This window comes from Harpia harpyja, chromosome Z (genome assembly GCF_026419915.1).
Source record: "Harpia harpyja isolate bHarHar1 chromosome Z, bHarHar1 primary haplotype, whole genome shotgun sequence".
NCBI lineage: Eukaryota > Metazoa > Chordata > Aves > Accipitriformes > Accipitridae > Harpia > Harpia harpyja.
Window position 1 is genome coordinate 32,054,124 of NC_068969.1, and position 20,869 is coordinate 32,074,992.

At 40.6% G+C, this 20,869-nt stretch overlaps 1 long non-coding RNA gene across 1 annotated transcript in view; it reads right to left on the bottom strand.

Moving 5' to 3' along the window:
• LOC128137117 (uncharacterized) overlaps positions 1-20,452 on the bottom strand; it is a 106,059-nt gene extending 85,607 nt beyond the window's left edge. Inside the window, exon 1 of the long non-coding RNA XR_008233560.1 lies at positions 20,357-20,452. This is a non-coding gene — a long non-coding RNA (uncharacterized LOC128137117). The remainder of the gene's footprint in view (positions 1-20,356) is intronic.
• Positions 20,453-20,869: the final 417 nt, after the last annotated feature.

The window sequence follows — 20,869 nt, forward strand, 5'->3', positions numbered from 1 at the left end:
CCTTCTCTTCTCCAGGCTGAACAACCTCAACTCCCTCAGACTGTCTTTATAGGAGAGGTGTTCCAGCCCTCTGATCATCTTCGTGGCCCTCCTCTGGACTCGCTCCAACAGGTCCATGTCCTTCCTATGTTGGGGACCCCAGAGCTGAATGCAGTACTGCAGGTGGGGTCTCACCAGAGTGGAGTAGAGGGGGAGAATCACATCCCATGGTCTGCTAGCCACACTTCTTTTGGTGCAGCCCAGGATGCGACTGGCTTTCTGGGCTGTGAGCGCACACTGCTGGGTCATATTTGGTTTTTCATCCACTAATACCCCCAAGTCCTTCTTTGCAGGGAAATATCAAAGAGATTATGTCTCCCAATTTATGAACACATACACTCCTTACTAATATGATAGGTTGTACACTGAGGATGCAAAAAGCTGAATTCTTTGATTACATCTTGTCAATCTTTACATTGTCTGTTCCAGATCTGAAATTGCAAGGTTGCTTACAGCTGCAATAAAATTATTCTCCTTTACATAAAGCACAGTTATATTGTCATCAAATCTAGATGATACAACTCATTTTCTTCATGTTACCGGAAATTTATCAATACGCAAACCAATTCTGTTCAGATTTGATCTAAATAGTTGCTTTGGCCTGGAAACATTTTTTCTTTTAGGTTGTTATAGAGTCTGGATTGCAGCAGACAGTCTGAGACTGAGGAACTAGGGACACCAAATCAAGAGGCAAAACCCTAGCATAATCAATATGTAAACAAACACAAAATGAGATCAGTCTATGGCGTATTGTTAGTTTGTTCAGTTTGGCAAGTGTCTTCCAATCACCAGTGGTATTTGTCAATTTCTACAGAGTTGTTATTAATGTCTTTATTGTTTGCTTAATTGAAGTTAGACTCCGTCATTAGCAGCTCCATCTTGTGTCATTCAGACCTTTCAAATGGTGTGAATAATGACATTCCAGCTCTTCCAGGCAGACTGAAGAGCAATCAAATGAACCTTTTAAGACAGTATAATGCTCTGAAGAACCAACCCTCCCCTTCCCACCATCAACTTTCTTACTATTCCTACTTCCGAGAAACTGCCGTTTTCTAGACCAACTCATAAAGTTCCTAGTACGGACAGTAGATAAACATGGTGCTTGTGGGAATCTGATGAGATAAAACTGGCGGATGGAAGTGGCTGCAAAACCCACAAATCACAGAAAACAGTTTAAGTTTTCCAACCACCTACACTTATTAATGGTTTTGGCACCTTAATGAAGGATGGTGTAAATTCATACCAGTCTAGCTTGATCATCTGTGAATGACTGTTATTCCATCAACCTCATCCTTCAGCATTGTCAAAACTTTGACTGCTAATATTGTTTGAGTCTATATCCAGTAGGAATATTCATCAGTTAACCACATGCTTTTATTCCAGGATGTGCACATGATGCCTTGAACAAAGGCAGGAGAAGGAAAATTTTACTGTATCACTGTACTAATGAACTTTTCCTTGCTTGAAAACTTCAAAATTTTGGTATGTACTAATTAGATAAGAGAAACCTTGAGCTCTGTCAATGGTATGCGCTAAAGGTGCCCACAGACAGGAGGCCTCAGGCCTGATAGGCCTTGGGCCTTGATGATAAGTTTTGAGTTCTGCTGAGTTTTTGTAATTAAAAATTGCCAAGGCCAGTTAACTAGGAGAAAGAGATGACCCACACTGCACGTGACCAAACAGTGGACACTACGTAAATGATAATATGAATATGTATGACTGGAATAATATAAATTTTGCTTGCTGTAGATAATGGTGTGCACAATAGGTGGAGCCATCCCCTGTGCACCCAGTGCTGCAATAAAGAATGTCTCCTTTCTAAAACTCAAAAATCGGATCTTAGAGAGTTTCTTAGACCGGCTTTTTCAGTAACACATGTCTAGGTACAATATCCAAAGAATTGCAACACAGGCAACAACAATTCTTTAGCAGTCCATTTCTCATTTAAACAAATTGAACAAACAGTTGAGAGTACTTCTTAATGACCAATGTCAGCAGTTTCTCTCTCATGATTGCAGAGATGCTAGCTCTTTTCACCATAACAGTCATCCATCTAAAGCATCACTGATATCTCTTATTTCATTTTGTGTTCCCGATCCTAAATACTTCCAATTTTTTATACACTAATACGAAATCCTGAGCATGTTCACAAATCAAACCTCTATTTTCTTCTTTTCTTTTCTCCTCCTTCTTTCCATACACAATGCCCAGATTAATGGAGCCCTGAGTTATCCGGGTGTTATTATAATGCACTGAAGTAATGAATAATTATTTATGAACAAAAAATAGACGAGGAATATCTGAGGGATGATGCTTGAAGTGGTCTGTCTAAATCATACACTTGGATTATTTAAATATAGGTTTATAACATTTAAAAACCCTTTTGAATTGAAGGACATTAATTTCCTACGGAAGCTTACAGCTAACACTTCTTCATATATTAGATCTGGATTTCAGGTAAAAATACAGTTTGGGGGAAAGACTGTGTGCAGCTAAAAGACATTTTCGCCCATAAAGGAATGGGGAATTCTTTTGTAAAATGGATGCCACTAATATACTAGATCAAGAGTAAAGCAGCTGTCCCCTCTCCCCAGTATGAGCCTGAGCCCGACTAGGTTAAACAAGATGTGACACCATGTGTGTTAGAGATAAACACTTATTCCAGGTGGTCTCTCCCATTATCAGACTCCCTTTTTCATAAGCTAATGATCCTTCAAAATGCATGAAAAGCTCTTTTGTCTTTGTCACAGAACCAAAACCACCATATTTCAAGGTCCTCATTCCCAGCAGAGCAACCATTTCTGATGATGGCATGTGCAAAGCGAATATGTCTTCTTTGTCAGCAGTGCCCCGTGAACGACACGGGTGAGACACAGACATCTGGAGTAACACCACCATAGCTGCTGCTGGTTTGCTAGAGGGAGAGCCCTTCAGCAGCAAGATATGCCTCAGCGGAAAGCTTTCTTTAATAGCAGATGTTGCTCTGCTTTAAAAACATCTGCCTGAAGGACAATGAGGCATTTTCATTTATTTACAATACAGTAAGTCATCGCTGCACTTACGTAACAGCATTCACTGCATGGTTTGAGCCAATTTTAATAATTCTTATGAAAAAAAACCCCCTCAGTTACTGAAGATATATAAGTCAGAACTGAGAAAAGTTAAGGGTACCAGAGGGCTACAGCTTAAGAGAAATTTCACTGCTGCTTTCACTATTGCTCTGTCAAGATATCAATGGCAACGGCCGTGTAGTAATTATTTTCTTTTTTATATAATCAGAAACTGTCTCAACAGTAACTTCAAATACAAACATCTTCTGTGAATGTATTGGTCTCAAGATAAGGAGTATTCCTATGTTTGCCACAAGAAAGTTCTCATCACAGGACCTCTCCTTACTCTTTTCATCAGTCATTTTCTCCCTTTTGGTTTCTCCTCCTCTACGTAGTTTCTCTTCTCCCAAATCAAATCACCTGTCATCCTTACCTCTCGTTTAGTTACCCTCTCTCTGCTCCCCTTTATTGTCACATTTCTCAGTCAGGTTATTTAATCCCCCAAGGATGGAAAAGGGTAGGACTGAGCCTTAGAGTTTTCTCTTCAAAGTCTCCTGGCACAAAACCTGTACTCATTTGAAAAAAGCAAATAAAAGGCTCCACAGGAACTCTACCATGCTTTTAAATAAGTGGCACAAACCAATTAGAGAAATGCCTAAATCACACTTCAGAATGACAGAGATATTATAATTTTTTTAAGTTTCTGGGATTTTCTAACAGCATTTGCCAGTCCTTTGAAATGTAGATGAATATTAAGGGAAACATTTTGAAAAAGAGGTCCCCAACTTGAATGGAAAATTCCATACAATGCACAGTAGGTTTTAAAAAAGCTGTTGTAGCTACTCATGCAAACAAGGCACATAAGTATGGAGATGTAGGGACAGGGCCCCATCGCCAGCTTATGCAAAGTGGCAGCATCTCACTGAAAACCAGTCCTCCTGCCAGGGAAGGTAACAGGAGAAATAAGCCTAAATTTTGCTGTCAGCGACAGCGGCAACATTGGTATAACGCTACAGGATTGCCAGAGCTGCTGTACCTTATACAGGTTGAACATTTCCCATGCACCATAAACCTATAGAAATGTGCTTAGTAAGCAAAACTGACTGCATTTTGCTCTTACCCTTCTCATTCTTTCAGCCTCGTTAGGAGACACCTTGAATATGGGCGCTGAACTTGCTCTGGGGACCTGCATCAGGTGCCACTGGCCTCCCCCTCCAGCTGCCAGGGACAGGACTTACCCCTCATTTCAGATCCCCCTTACCTATCTCAGGTCACTATACGTAGTTTCAAAGGCGCTCATTTGACTTGAAGTGACAAGATCCTCCAGATTTTGAGGGATCCCTGATTTTGAGGGATCCCAGAGGAACCCCTCTGAAGGCTGCTATTGCTGCAAAGCCAGGGAAGAAGGACATATACTATCCAGTGGTCCTCCCTTGAAATGGCCCTGATTTGACAGATGCAAGCCCCAAACCCAAAGGACAAACATCTAATAATATAAACATTACTTCCAAAATGTCAGCCAGTAGTTTATTAAGTATTCAGAGACCATTTAGATAATTTTGAGGTTGCTTTGCATTATCAGTTCTTTTTTTTCTCTTTTTTAATCACAGAGAGTATTTATAAACAGTTGTTCCCAACCTGTTCTCTCTTCTGATGCTTCAATTCCCATGCAATACACAAAACAGTATAATATCATGAACTAAAAATAGCACCAATAGGATATAAAAATGTTAGCACACCATACTGACAATTCCCTGTTGATTTTCCCTACAGCAATATGAGATTAACAGGACAAAGAGCATTAATGCAATACAATGGAGATCTCACAGTTAAAATACCAGACTCTTACATTGTAATAATAGCTAACACTACTGTATCTGACTAGTATAGCATCTGTATAATATGATGCAATAGTATGGCATGGTACATTAAGAATATAAGCTAAATAAAAGTTAGGGGGGGGGTTATGTTAAAGAAAATTATATAGTCCTGTGATTACTGACTGGGAAAAGAAATTACTAAGGATTTAAATAAAATAAAATACCTTTACATTTACACTATGATGGAGATGTATTAACTGAAGTAATTTTCTGTGGTTCAGTTTTATTATTTCTAAAGATGAGTTGTAGCTGCTGAGACTATTACTATCATTTATATGATTGGGGTTTATGCAATGTTTCATTGTAAACAGCGCACACTTTTCACAGCAATGAACCAGAGTTCATTACAAGAGGGTTTCTTTCCATTATGAAAATCCATATTGACTTAGCTGCAGAGCTGGCACCAAAGTGAAGCCAAACACAGACTAAGTAGGACTTCCACCCACAAATACGACATGCAAGTCACAATTTTATGACACTGGAAGAGAAGCATCCTAGTGCCTAATTTCCAGCAATGTGGCTATTGTTATTTCAACAGTTTTCACAGCTGGGTACAGAAAACTCTGAGAAACTTAACAACTCTCAAAACCTGAATACTAACATCTATTAGTGGTTCTAAGTTTTTTCAAATTTTTCACTCGGTAGGCCTGTTTAGGAAATTATTTTTACTTATGTGCCATAAGAAATTCTGACAAGGTCAGTATTTTCACAATGCAACAAGAGGGTAAAAGCTGGTCAGCATGAACATGTTTCACTGGATTTTCATGTACCTATTTACAAGTCAAACTCAATTTGATTGTATGCTTATACTCAAAATATGTGATACAAATACCTGCTAATGTTGGCAAATGGCCAAATCCCAGGCATGAAAGTTCATTGTCAGTGTACTACAACAATATCAAAAATGACGTTAAAAAAAAAAATCCCAGAAATTATTTTACCAGACACTTTTTCACAGTACAATTTTTTAAAGTCATCCAATACTTCCATTACTGTCACTTTCTGATCAGATAAAAGCACTGTTGTCAACAAAACTGTTCACAGGCTCCAGGAGTGAAAGAAATAGATCTGGATATAGAGATTTGGCCTGAGATTGTATTTGCCGCTGTGCTTCTGTATATGTTTGTAATGTGCTGATGCAAACATTGCCTGCTCTGGAGAAATACTGAACATGGTGCTGGAGTCTATTCTGTAAAATGTTACCACAAAATTCTCAGCTAAAGAGTAAACATTTAAAAGACCTCTTAACTACTTTTAAATTGCAAGAACATAGCATCCTGTCAAAAGTTAACCATTAGGTGCTTTTAAAGTGCCTACTGTGCAGGTGTTTGGCATTTTTTTGTTTAATTTCAATAAATGTCTTAACTGACTGTAAAATAATAATATAATACTGTAAAGCTGTTCACTGTAATAAGTGGGCTTGTGACAAGAACATCAGCATTTTAAAAAGTTCTGAGCTACTACATCATACTGCTCTTTGAAGAGGAGAAGAGACCCTCTCTATAACTCTCATTCTCAGCTTGGTCATTAGTTTCATAAACAGGATGTGCAAATTAAGCACATTTAGGTATAATTATAGGGCAAACCTAGCTTGGGTTGGGGAGATGGAAATATTCCAGCAACTGTATCTAAATTGTTTGGGTTGAAAACACTGTCTTGTTGATTCTGCTCAAGGAGAATGAAGCAGAATAGCATAGACAAAGAAATGCAGCTGTGTGCACATGAAGTGATTCAAAACTCACTATTCTGGATGTGATCATATGAGTTTAACATGTCATGAGCCAAAGTTCTTCCAGGTCTTCAAGATCATAAGTGATAATACACAAGCCTACTAAAAGTCTACTAAAGAGGATCCAAAGGGTAAGTAATCACAGGTAATTGCACTGAATCAATATTTTTTCTGCATAGCTATTACTATGTACTTCTTAGTGAAGTCTGCTGCCTCCCTGGGGCCTGGGTTAAAGACGGGATTATTATCCATTATTGTTTTTTTAAGGTAGGCAGCGATGAAGTTGCAACAAGAACTCTGAGGGAATCAAGAGAGACTTCAGGGTCTTGGGAAGACTGGTTAAGGGATCAAAAGCACAGGCAATGCTCTCCTCTACCCTTCCACTTGCAGGGAATGATGAGGGAAGAAACAGGAAGAGCCAGCACATCAATACAAGGCTCCAAGCACGGTGTCACTAGTAGAATTTTGGGGGTTTTGATCATGGGTTGGTCTACAGGACAACAGGCCTGCTGGCAACAGATGGGGTACACCTGCCTCAAAGGGGGTAAAGGATCTTTGCACAGGAGTTAGCAGAGGGCACTGAAAGAGCTTTAAACCAGATTTAAAGGGGGAAAAGGATAAAACCAGTCTTGCTAGAGATAAGCCTGGGGGCGGCACGCCAATGTTTGAGGGATGGTGTGCTAGTGAGGTCCTTGGTCTGCCATCTCAGTGGAGGTAGGGGATGGAGATCCATGTGGCAGCAAAGACGCAAGGGTTGTTGATGTGTTAGAAACCACAGAAGCACCTGAGAATGGTCACATAGGAATTAGGGCTTCTCCCCCCAAAAAGGTGGTGGGATCAACAGGTCAACTGAAGTGCATCTACACCAATGCACACAGCATGGGCAACAAACAGGAGGAGTTGGAAGCCGTTGTGTAGCTGGAAAACTATGATATAGTTGCAATCATGGAAACCTGGTGGGATGACTCACACAACTGGAGTGCTGCAATGGATGGCCCTTCAGAAGGGATAGGCAAGGAAGGAGAGGTGGTGGGGTAGCCCTGTATGTTAGGGAGTCTTTTGTCTGTCCAGAGCTTGATGACGGTGACAATAGAATCATAGAATCATAGAATCATTTAGATTGGAAAAGACCTTTAAAATCGAGTCCAACCGTCATAGGGTCGAGTGTTCGTGGGTAAGAATCAGAGGAAAGGCCAACAAGGCAGATATCATGGTGGGAGTCTGTTACAGACCACCCAACCAGGATGAAGAGACAGATGAAATATTCTATAAGCAGCTGGTAGAAGTCTCACAATCACTAGCCCTTGTTCTCGGGGGAGACATCAACTTACCAGATGTCTGCAGGAAATACAATACAGCGGAGAGGAAATAGTCAAGGAGGTTCTCGGAGTGTGTGGAAGAGAACTTCCTGACACAGCAGGTTAGGGAGCCAAATAGGAAAGGCGCCCATCTAGACCTGTTTTTTGCAAACAGAGAAGGACTTGCGGGTGATGTGATGGCTGGAGGCCGTCTTGGGCATAGTGATCACAAAATGATTTTTCGATTCTCGGAGAAGTAAGGAGGGGGCTCAGCAGAACTGCTACCTTGAACTTCTAGAGGGCAGACTTTGGCCTGTTTAGGAGCCTGGCTGACAGAGTCCCTTGGGAGGCAGTCCTGAAGGGCAAAGCAGTCCAGAAAGGCTGGACATTTTTCAAGAAGAAAATCTTAAAGGCACAGGAGCAGGCCATCCCCATGTGCCAAAAGACTAGCTGGTGGGGAATAAAATGGGCCTGTCTGAACAGAGAACTTTGGCTGGAACTCAGAAAAAAAAGGAGTGCTTATGACCTTTGGAAGAAGGGGCAGGCAACTCAGGAAGACTACAAGGATGCCATAAGACTATGCAGGGAGTAAAATAGAAGTGGCAAAGCCCAACTAGAACTTAATCTGGCTACTGCCACAAAAGACAATAAAAAAGGTTTCTATAAATACATTAGCAACAAAAGGAGGGCTAAGGACAATCTTCCTCTTGGATGTGGGGAGGAAAAAATAGTGACAAAGGATGAAGAAAAGGCTGAGGTTTTTAATGCCTTCTTTGCCTCAGTCTTTGATAGCAAGACCAGTCGTTCTCAGGGTACCCAGCACCCTCAGCTGGAAGACAGGGACAGGGAGCAGAATGAATCCCCCATAACCCAAGGGGACATGGTTAGTGACTTTCTACACCACTGAGACACACTCAAGTGTATGGGGCTGGATGGGAACCACCCAAGGGTACTGAGGGAGCTGGCAGAAGTGCTTTCCAAGCCACTTTAAGTCATTTATCAGCAGTCCTGGCTAACCAGGAAGATCTCAGTTGACTGAAGGTTAGCAAATGTGACACCCATCTACAAGAAGGGCCAGAAGGAGGATCCAGGGAACTACAGGTCTGTCCTTCTGACCTCAGTTCCAGGGAAGATTATGGAGCAGATCACCTTGAGTGCCATCACACGGCATGTACAGGACAACCAGGGGATCAGGCCCAGTCAGTTGGGTTTATGAAAGGCAGGTCCTGCTTGGCTAACCTGATCTCCTTCTATGACCAGGTGACCCACTTAGTGGATGAGGGAAAGGCTGTGAATGTTGTCTACCTAGACTTTAGTAAAGCCTTTGACACCATTTCCCACAGCATTCTCCTGGAGAAACTGGCTGCTCATGGCCTGGACATGTGTACTCTTCACTGGGTAAAAAACTAGCTGGACAGCTAGGGCCAAAGAGTTTTGGTGAGTGGAGTTAAATCCAGTTGGCGGCGGGTCACAAGTGGTGTTCCCCAGGGCTCAGTATTGGGGCCAGTTCTCTTTAATATCTTTATCAGTTATCTGGACAGGGGGATTGAGTGCACCCCCAGTAAGTCTGCGGATGATACCAAGTTGTGCAGGAGTGTTGATCTGCTTGATGGTAGGAAGGCTCCAGAGGGATCTGGACAGGCTGGATCGATGGGCTGAGGCCAATTGTATGAAGTTCAACAAGGCCAAGTGCCGGGTCCTGTACTTCAGTCACGGCAACTCCATGCAGCGCTACAGGCTTGGGGAAGAGTGGCTGGAAAGCTGCCCGGCAGAGAAAGGACCTGGGGGTGCTGGTTGACAGCCGGCTGAATATGAGCCGGCAGTGTGCCCAGGTGGCCAAGAAGGCCAACGGCATCCTGGCCTATATCAGAAATAGTGTGGCCAGCAGGAGCAGGGAGGTGGTTGTTCCCCTGTACTGGGCACTGGTGAGGCCGCACCTCGAGTCCTGTGTTCAGTTTTGGGCCCCTCACTGCAGGAAAGACATGGAGGTGCTGGAGCATGTCCAGAGAAGGGCAACCAAGATGGTGAGGGGTCTGGAGCACAAGTCTTGTGAGGAGCGGCTGAGGGAGCTGGGGCTGTTTAGTCTGGAGAAAAGGAGGCTGAGGGGAGACCTGATCGCTCTCTACAACTACCTGAAAGGGGGTTGTAGCGAGGTGGGTGCTGGTCTCTTCTGTCAGGTGGCTGGAGATAGGATGAGAGGAAATGGCCTCACGTTGTGGCAAGGGAGATTTAGGTTGGATATTAGGAAAAAATTCTTTACTGAAAGAGTTGTCAGACATTGGAATAGGCTGCTCAGGGAAGTGGTTGAGTCACCATCCCTGGAGGTATTCAAAAAGCACGTAGACAAGGTACTCCATAACATGGTTTAGTGGGCATGGATGATGGTTGGACTCAATGAACCTGAAGGTCTCTTCCAACCTAAATGATTCTATGATTCTATGAACTACCTGAAAGGAGGCTGTAGTGAGGTTCAGGTCAGTCTCTTCTCCCAAGTAAGAAGTGATAGGATGAGAAGAAATGGCCTCAAGTTTTGCCAGGGGAGGTTTAGATTGGATATTAGGAAAAATTTCTTCACTGAAAGGATTTTCAGGCATTGGAACAGGCTGCCAAGGGAAGTGGTGGAGTCACCATCCCTGGAGGTATTTAAAAGACGTGTAGATGTGGAGCTTAAGGACATGGTTTAGTGGTGGACTTGGCAGTGTTAGGTTAATGGTTGGACTTGATGACCTTAAAGGACTTTTCCACCCTAAATGATTCTATGATTTTAAGTATAACCCATTTTTTTACATGTAAGTTATAACACCACCACAACAACAACCAGAAGCTGTGGCCATCAGTTTGGGTCTTCTCTGAGGAAAGGTAAGAAAAGATTAAGGAAGCCAAAAATGACCACTGATTTACTTTTGGGTTAAGGTATCTCTTATTACTGTCCCACATTGGGGAAAAAAGGGGCATTGCAGTTGCTGTTGTTATTACCAGCCTGCCTCACAATGCCTACTCTCCGTCTTTGGTATCTGAAGATGACGGTCACCTTTCTGATGTATTTCGAGAGATCTTGGCAGTGCACAGGTCTTGTTTGGGTCTCGCTTGGGTGCTAGGACTATTTTGCCCAGCAAACACAATTATTTCTGATCATATGGAATATTGTGCCAGTTCAGAAATCAAATTAGCTGTTATCTGTTTCAGTGAAAGTGCATCTATCCCACTCTCCTTCCTTCCCCTGCAATGTGGAATTAATGACACAAAATAATAAGAAGAGAAGTTAAATGTCAAAAAATTATCTTGGCTGCACCACAGCTGGGCTAGCAGTGTGTCTGATCCTGTCCAACAGTAAGTGCACAGAGAAGAGCAATAGTAGTAATTAGAGGGGCAGCAGTTCTTAGCACAGCGATGGCTTATTTAACACTGAGAGGAGAAGGAAAGGGTCAAGACTGAGTGAAATCAGAAGGGCAGAGTGGAAAATTAATCAGTCACTCCTTTTTGTACCCCCTCCTCACAAAAGATCAATGAAAAAGAAAGAAAATAATACAAAATAAATTGAAAGGAAATCCTCCTCATGCAGTGCATTAGAAACTGCAAAATTCACAATGTCTTACAGTCGGATTGTGAGTGTTTAGCACAAAAAATAATTCAGCAGGATTTTTTCAAAGGACTGAATCATTTCATAGGCTTTTAACATTTGCTGTTATGCAGGCAAAGTAAGTGCAAGGAGGAAAATCAGAGCTGGTGTCTCAGGGTAGTAAGCTGATTGCCTGCAGGCATCAGCTATGCACTCATGTACTTCACCTCCGTAACATCACTAAGTTGAGTAGATGCATTGTGGTAGGTGAGGTACATCAGTTCTTTAAGACCTCAGGTGTTACCATCCACCGCCAGAGCAAGTTACCCTAATTAATTGATTAACAGACCAAGGAACAATGAGCTTTGCCTCTTTGGAGTTACTTAATCTGGGAAGTGGCTCTGTGGTAGGAGCTCCTTCCAAAGAGGCTTCATGCAAACCCCTGATACCCAACATCCCCTGTTCCCAGCCTCAAGCTTATCCGTTGGATATTTAAACACAAAAGATGGAGCACACCTCTTTAAGGCAGCTCTGACCAGCAAAATGGGAGGGTTGGTGCTGCCCATGGAATAACCACAGACACCACCTTAACAGATCATTTAATTGACTCTAAGATGATTGGGTAAAATTAGTCAAACCTGATGAGGGAGTCACTAGAGAAAATTGTTTATCTTTCTGGCATTATAGTGTCTGTATTTAAAATACCTCTGCTCTCAGAGCATGCCTACTGTCAGAGCCTGTTGACAACACCCTTAATCACCAGGTTCTCTGTATTTCCATGCATCTATCTCTCTGGTACTTTTAATATATCTTCCTTCTGCTTTCAACTCATCCACAAAGCTGTCAATTTTCTGAAATGCTTCTCTCACTCCTTCTCTGAGCACGTCTACATTTCTGATGATATCTAGATAACTCAAACGAAAGGCTGAGCATCCTGTTTTAAAAGTGAGAATATTCAGTATTGTCAGCCCATTTTGGTACATTTGAAGCGGTTTTAAAAGTTGGTCTATTTGTGTGCAGTGCTGTAATGAAGTCTCAGGGACAGCAAAAACCCCACCACACATACCTCTGGGGAGCCAATGACAACCTTAGCTGAAGCCTCATTTTAGGCTGGGGTCCTGGACTTTTTGTTCCTTTATTAAATTCAATTTATTTTCACTGTATTTGCCCTGATTTTTTTTAAACATTTCTACTATCAGTCTCCCAATCTTTGTCTTTTACATGCTGCCAAAAATACATCCAGAAGCTGATTTATAGACAAATTATAGCAGATCAGATGAATAATAAATGAATTCTAGCAGACTGACACCTTTTTTTTTGCCTTTGCTGAAAAGGTGTTTCAGGTTTATCCCCAGCCTGCAGGAAACCTAAATATCTCTAAAATGCAGAAGGACAACCAACGTGGTAAAATCTATATGGTTCAATGAATCTTTTTTCCTCACCAGCTCTGGGCACAGTGGGACTCTTCTGGGTTTTTTAATTTCTTTTCTTTTGCTTTCTTTTCATCCAAGAGGGGAAAACTACTGGTTGGCAACCCCTTCAGAGGGCATTAGCCAAACCTGCAGCTGTCAATTAATTCCCTGTCCCTGCCAATGTACCTGCCGGTCTCTGTTTCTAGCCCTCCATCAAACCAACACTGCTGCGAGCAAAGCCTTCACAACCTGCAAGAAAATTTGTTGTTTATCATTTACTGCCCAGGAAATCAGTTTGGATGGTTTGCATCACATGAAATCACTCCTTTTTTCAATATCAGCACCCGAAAATTCAGGCCAATGTGTTTTTCCCTATTTATTTTTCTGCTTTCTGGAGACCTCCATGTGGAAAAAAACCAAAAACCAAAACCTTAATTTTTAAAAGTTTACATCTTACCCTGCCTCTTGGATTAGTCTGTTTGCTTGGGACATGTGGCTGGTGTTAGAACTGCTGTAATATTTCAGAAGATAGGTTATAATGTCATGTGGAGAATATAGGCTGAGCATAGATCAAATGCTGGAGAATCAAAGAGTGTCCTCCCAAGCAATTAGAGTAATTTAGGGCTGGATACTGAAGGTGCTGGCATCAGTTTCAAGTATTCGCCACTGTTTGGGATTCGGTCCATAAAGAGAGAATAAATGGATTGTAGATAGGCAGAGCTATATTTTAGAGCTGTCTCCCAAGCATCATCTGTCCTTTACAGAATTGGACAGCCTAAATAACAGAAGGACAGGGTTTTTTTCACTAAACTAGGAGAAACTCCCCAGATTATTGGCAAATGTCAGTGAACATATTTTCTTCTCAGATTTAACAATCTCTTTAAAATCTGTGAGAAAAACTACAAAATTTTGATGCTAATGTCCCTAGGCACACCTGTGAATGCACCTCTTAATTGTTTAAAACAAATGTGCTAAAAAGCTTGACATTGAATTATATTTTCATTAACTTGCCTTCAGAAGAGGTGCACGTACATGATTCTTCCTTCCCTCCCTAAGATTCTGAATTTTGCACTTGGAAGTTATCTCTTTGCCCTAACAGTCTTGATTTCCCTGAAAACTTATTCCTGAGTCTCTTCTCTCCCCAGATGTCTGTGCTGAAGACTGAAATACTCTAGCTTTTCTTAGAGCATTAATCCCTTGTACACCGAATTTTCACCTGAATTCAGCTGCAGCAAATAAACCACAAATGATGTAATAATTAAAATTGACATTTAAATTCTTCATTCTTTAGCCTTCAGGATCAGTGCTACAAGGAGAGCAATGGGGACTGCACAGAGGCCATAGGGAAGAGGAAATATAATTTATTAGTCTTATTTTCTGGTTTTTGTTTGTTTCTTGTCAATAAACTTGGGACAAGAACATTGAAGTCACTTCCCTTGAGAAGAAATCAAAATGAGATTGTGTGAAAAAGCTAATATTCTGAAGTACACAGATTACACTGAATTCTAAAGCAAAACTTTACAATAATGGTAAAGCAAGAATATTTTTAGTACACATTTTAATGGGAATTTTGTTGGTTTTCTTTTGTGGTATGAGGAATAAAGAGATTGGATAAAGCTGTATTGTACTTCCCTTTACTGTATAAAATGTGGACTCCAACAACATTATACAAAGAGCAGTCAGTGCTATTGACATATTTCAGTTTGTTAATAAAGAAACCATATAAATAAATAGATAAACAAAATCATATGGTGGCAAAGAGAATTGTTAATTATGTGATGTGAGTGCTTATGTACTGATTTAGCGCATGCCCGATCGTGTTCTGTACATCTGCAATGATGCAAAGATATAAACATTTACACATAATTTTTTAATGTAATGCAGTACAATTATACTACAAATTGAAGAAATAATGACATTCAGGAAAAACTCTGTTACCATTTGGAAAAACAGAGCAAACAATGTCATCAACATATAAGGCTACACAGGAATCAGATCTTCTCAGGGTGCTTTAGTGAATAAATGCAATACTATACATGCCACACTTGGACATTTTACGATGTGAGCAGATTTCTATTATTGCTGCAAATAGAAATCCAAGCGCTCAGGAAGGAGATAATCCCAAGTCCTTGGACAGTCCATGCTGCCTGCTGTTGACTCACTTTCATACATCAGCTTAGGACCGTATTTAAAATTTGTTTGGTGAGCTGTCCACTATGGAAATGTTTGAATTCGTGCACTCATATCACAATGGGGCCCAATCCTCCTTTCAGTGAAATTAATTCTGCAAGAGCCCCTGGGTCTGGCATCAGGGCCTACACAGTAATAATAAAATCATTACTTATTACTAAGAAGTCATTGCTCATTACTGAAGACATTGCCAGCTTACACTGAATAAATTGCAGACTGTGGCAAAACTGGAAAATGATTCATGTAATCCTAAACTAAAACCATTGTAACACTTAGCAATGATGCAGCTCTTCACATCCCCAAAGTGATCAATGAAGATGAATTAATTACTCCTTCCAACACCCTGTGAGGGAACATCTCTTTCTATTTAGATGAGAGTGCCATGGAAGGGTCATCAGAGTGGAGGAAAACTGGAAGATCCTCCTACAGAAATCCTCCTCTGGGGACATCCCGAGCTGGAAGGATGACATTCCTCCCTGCAGAGGGGCAAGGACAGTGCCCGAGGATGTGTGGGAACCTCCTCTTCCACCCCATCCCTATCTCCATACCAGTGCCCACTGGTACCTGGGACTGAGTTATGAGATGTATTATCTTTTCTAAATAAATCCCAAAGGGCCAAAGAGCAGTAGGCAGTCTATGGTGGCAACTGTTCTCAACCCAGCCCCCGTTCTCCATTTCTTTTCCCAGGAAAATGGACTCAAAAGAACAACTGGGTCCCCTTTTCCATGACATAAAGACACAACCATGAGTGCAGTGAAGCCCCACCAGAGGTATTTCGTGACAAAAACTAACTGATGTGCAGCTCTCCCCATCATGATTACTGGGGGAGGAGAGAACAGGCACTTTTCCAAGACTTTTCAGGCAAACCATAGGCAAGCCAAGAATGAAAAACTGCATTTACTAAATTGAATTGAAAATTCTTCTGCTGCATTGGCTCAGATTCACCCTGGCGGATCTCCGTTTGACCACCTGGTAAAAGAGAAAGCTGACTCTAATGGTGTTTTTAAACGCTCTTTGAAAATTACACTTGAAAGACACCTTCTCCAGTATTTACCCACTCCTCAACTCCCAAGCCAGAAAAAAACAGAAGTCATAAGATAAAATCCCAAACCAAAACAGAATATGTGAACTGAAAATATCTGTAGAGGCTTTTTAAAGTTTGAACTGTTCTCTCTTTTTCTACTGCAGAAAACACATGTATTCCACAAGTGTAAAAATGTGTTGTACAGTACCCAGGGCTATTAGACTTTCGTTCCTGTAGCATCATGCCAACACACATTTGAAATATTTTTTTTCTAATATGCCCTGCTTTTCTCCTCAGAATAACAATAACTCAAGTGGCTGATATTTAAAGAAACAGAAATTCTATGGGTCTGATCCAACTTGCAGTTCTGGATATGCTAACAACTCATTCATTATGTAAAAATGCTTCCTACCATTACAGCTATTTTTCTATTGTTAATAATCTGTCAGCACTTTCATTCTAAATCCTGATTATCAGTGGTTTGCAGCATAACATCTTCAAAAGTACCAAGATTTTTGATGTTGGCGGAAGAGAAGAGAGAATAATTTGTGGAAGATTAAATGGATACAAAGACATTAAGGCAGGCAGTATAATGTGGGTAAATGGCTGGGTAAAAAACTTGTTTGCTGGGTGTCAGTGCAGTGTTGCTTTTTTTGGAATGCATAAAGGTGAAATACACTCAAGCTACACACATTGTAAGTCTCTAGTTTATACCAAGGGCTATAGTGAGACATCCACAGTAGCTATCTGTGGGATTTTTTTTGTCACTAGGAAAACTATAAAAAATTCAAAGCTTGATTTTCTTCTTTCTTTCCTCAAGGTAAGTGAGCAATACCACCACTAATGTCAATGGTGTTACACTAGTGTAAAATTGGGGTGAGAGAGAGGTGAATCAGCATCCTAATTTGTTGCTTCATGGCAAGCTATTATTTTTCTTTTTAGAGATCAGTCCTATGGTTATCCAGCATGGCAACGGAAATCAGTGGTACTGTGCCTGGCTAAAGGTTGCTAGCAATGAAAAATGAAAAGCAGTTAATTTCTTTTTCTCTTTTAAAATGTATAAAGAAAGCCTGCAAGCCTGTTTGCTCCCTTTTTCTCCCCACAACTTTTTCCAATACCAGAAATACAGGCTTTGTTGCAAGCTGTGGTCAGCCTGAAGAAGCAGGAGTGCACCATCACAAGGACTGCAGGAACAAAGAAGGTGGAAGCGGGAACATTTATATTCAGATTCCCTTCTTGTTTTTATGCCCATCCAATTAAAAACCTACGAAACAGCTGGATTAAAAAACACGCATTGCTGGCCCACCTCGCTGGGCAATTAAGGACGAACTAAGTTCAGAGTTCACTCTCCAATCTTGGTTATTAAAGGTATGTTTCCAGTAATTATTTACTTCCCCTAGGGGAAAAAAAAAAAAAAAAAATAGAACAACAGCAAGACCTATGAGGCCAGGCACTTTTTTATTTCTTGTTCTTCTTGCACAAAATAGCCGAGTCCCACTCTCACCCGATACGGTGGTTTCATCTCAAAGCTGAAGAGAAAACTGCTGTATTTTTACAAGGACTGGTGATGGATATTTTGGAGATGCTCAGGAGAGCATGGAAGCAGGTCATGCAGCCAAGCCTGGGTGCATGCAGGAGGGACAAGTTTGTCGTGGTTATCTCCAAGCACCCAGTGTGGAGGGTTGTGTTTCCGACTTTCGCAGCATCATTGCTCAGAGAAAACATTAAAACATTTCCCACCACATCATACTTCCTCCCATCTCATTATGGATGATTACATTGTACTCATTGCCCCCCCTTTTTTTTTTCCTCAGGCAGCATCTCCCTTCCTTTCCTCTGTGCCAACAAGGACATTATCTGCTGTTCAGAAATGACTGACAAAGGCCCAGCCCTAAAGTCCTTCCTACATGTAAAATCCCCACACTGCCTCTAGAAATTTCACCTAAGCAGCAATGATAGCAGTCACAGGTGAAAAACAGTGTCATCAGGATATTAAAGAGTTATTGTCTTTTCACTGTGAAAAAAGCCAGACACTGAGGGAGGGCTTAGCACAGAATAAGGTCCTACATCCTGTAACCACCCAGTAATAATATATTTACTGATAGAGGTATCCTTCACACCATTTCTTTGATAAGTCTTCTAGTTCTAGGGTAAGCATAATATTTTAAAACTACCAGCCCTACAATCCCTGTAGTGTGTTAAAGATTGCTTGGTGTTTATTATAGCTATAAACATTTAATGACTGATGATTAAATGCACATTGAACTTATTAAAACCCGAATGATTTAATTAAATGTACTTGGCAAGAGATGTAAATTTAAAACTAGTTTTAATAATTCTGCATAAAATGTAACGTTTCTTGAATAGGCGCATCTAATCATGAGGGACATCTTTTCTTTGCTCCTATTTTTACATCTTAAGTTTTAATTCACTTTCCTGTTTCCCCTTCAAAACACCAGGCACTGATTTAAAGGGAAGAGGTAGAACAAAAATTGACAAACAGGTCAAATAATAGAACATGCTTCTGGCAGGCCCCCTGCTAGGAATCCTAAAAATATTCCATTAATCTATTTAAGAAATAGCAGAAATATTTGTTTGAAGAAATAACATCACTCCAAATGAGAAAACAAGCAACTAAACCAAACAAGGCATTTTTGCTTTTTTCTTCATTCCCCCAGGTTTTGGCTTGCACTAGATTCACAGGAATAGTTGATAGCAGCAGTGAAAGCACATTCTTATTCAGTATCTTCTCATTTGAGATTACTATGTGGTAGAAAACACACCAACTTCCCATCATCTGCATCGCATTACTCCAGGTTACACGGAGTCAAGGATAATGTGTAATTTTAGTAATGTGCCATTGTTAAAATCCAGCCATTTCAGGTTTAAAAGTTCTACCTGTAGTCAGAAGCCATGGACAACTCCTCATTATTGTTTGCAAAATGCATGCATTGCTGTATTGGATACAGTTTAACGGATAGATGCTCTGATTACACATACCATTTAATATGACTTTTACCGTAACTCTTATTGTGTCTCATACTTCTGTTTTATTTATTTTCCTTTTCTGTTTGGCCATCTTTGATGCTCACATATGTTATATTTTGCCTGGGACACTGACTACCCTAAGGGCCAAGCACGCCTATGAGCTCCTGGATCAGAACCCTTTGTAATGAGCAAGTTTTAGATGTGATTATTTTATCCCCCAATGGCTCATTTCAGGACACTAACAAAAGCCGAGTACCAAGCTAAGAAGAAGGAGAATGGTGCTAACTATCTCCAGTAATTTAAACACATAAACTAGCTTTGACTCTCTATACCCTGTTTCCCACATGCTGAGTCCTCAATTAGCTCTTGCCTTATCTTCTTTCCTTAGTTTATGAAAAGGTATCCCTCCTTCCAGTCCTCCCCCTCAAATGACATTTTAGACAGCAGAAAAATCAAACCATCATTATAAATAACTTATTTAGTGTGCAATTATTCCTTTTCCAGATTGCACCCCTGTTTAAATGGAGGCAAGTGGAGAGATCTCTAGCGTGTGAATGGGAGGGTGCACATTGCATACCAACACCATGGTTTCTTATTTACATGTTGCTCATGTTTATGCAATTTAAAGACAAATACAGCTGCTGCTGCCGTCCTCAGGAATCACAGGCACTGGTCAAGGCTACAAACAGCAGCTGCAATCAAGCTCGTAATGTATTTTTCAGGAAAGTGAGAAGCGCTAATAGCCGGGGAGGGCGTAGGGGGAGATCTGTGCAATTTTCTTTGAAAAGATAGCTGACATTTTCAAAAAACAAATACTGTACATTCAGTTTGGCTTCTTTAGTGGCTTTCATGTTATAGGAATATTTGCCGGTGATGAAAACACTGCAGAGCCAATCAAATGTAGTGCTATACAGCCTGCCACATTAGGAGCCCAGTGTTTAAAATAACCCTTATGTATTATTCATTAAGAGTTGATGTTTATGCAAATTACAGAAGCATGTGCCCACCTGGCCATCATGGGTTAATAACAATAACAACAACAACAGAAACAACAACAATAATAATATAAAAAAATACATACGCAGCCTCTCTCCAAGCAAACTAGCAAGATTTGAGCCATCCCCAGAATCTATATAATCAATGATAATTCTCCTTCATTAAATGCATCAAAGAATTGCAGTCCTTACCTGGTTAGCTTTGTAGGGCCCTCAGATTTTCTGGATGAAATAACTGACTGTGCCTGTAACCAATAAAAGTGAACTGAAAAGCTGATTAAGGATACTTAATGCAAAGCCACTCACTGAATATTCATATGATGCCTGTGTTTATGCAAATTAAAGCAAAAGAAAGCCCAAGGGGATTGGTTGCCATAGCCCACAAACACTGTGTACAGCAGAAAAATAGAGAATAGTGACAAATAAATCTTGAAAATCATAGCTAGGAAGGAGAATGAAGAGTACAGTAAAATATTAAAAGACTTACATGAATTACAGTTTTTACATGCTTTATCTAATCATACAATTTTAGGCCTATCAGGTATTTTTCAACAATGTACTAATCTGTAATTATTAGCATCCTACAAGATAATATCACTGATGTTTGTTAGCTTTATTTATTCTGTAACTGTGTAAGGAGAGTCTGTAAGCATATCAAGTAGGTGAAAAAATAATTACAACAAAAATTATAGTGTAATACATTAG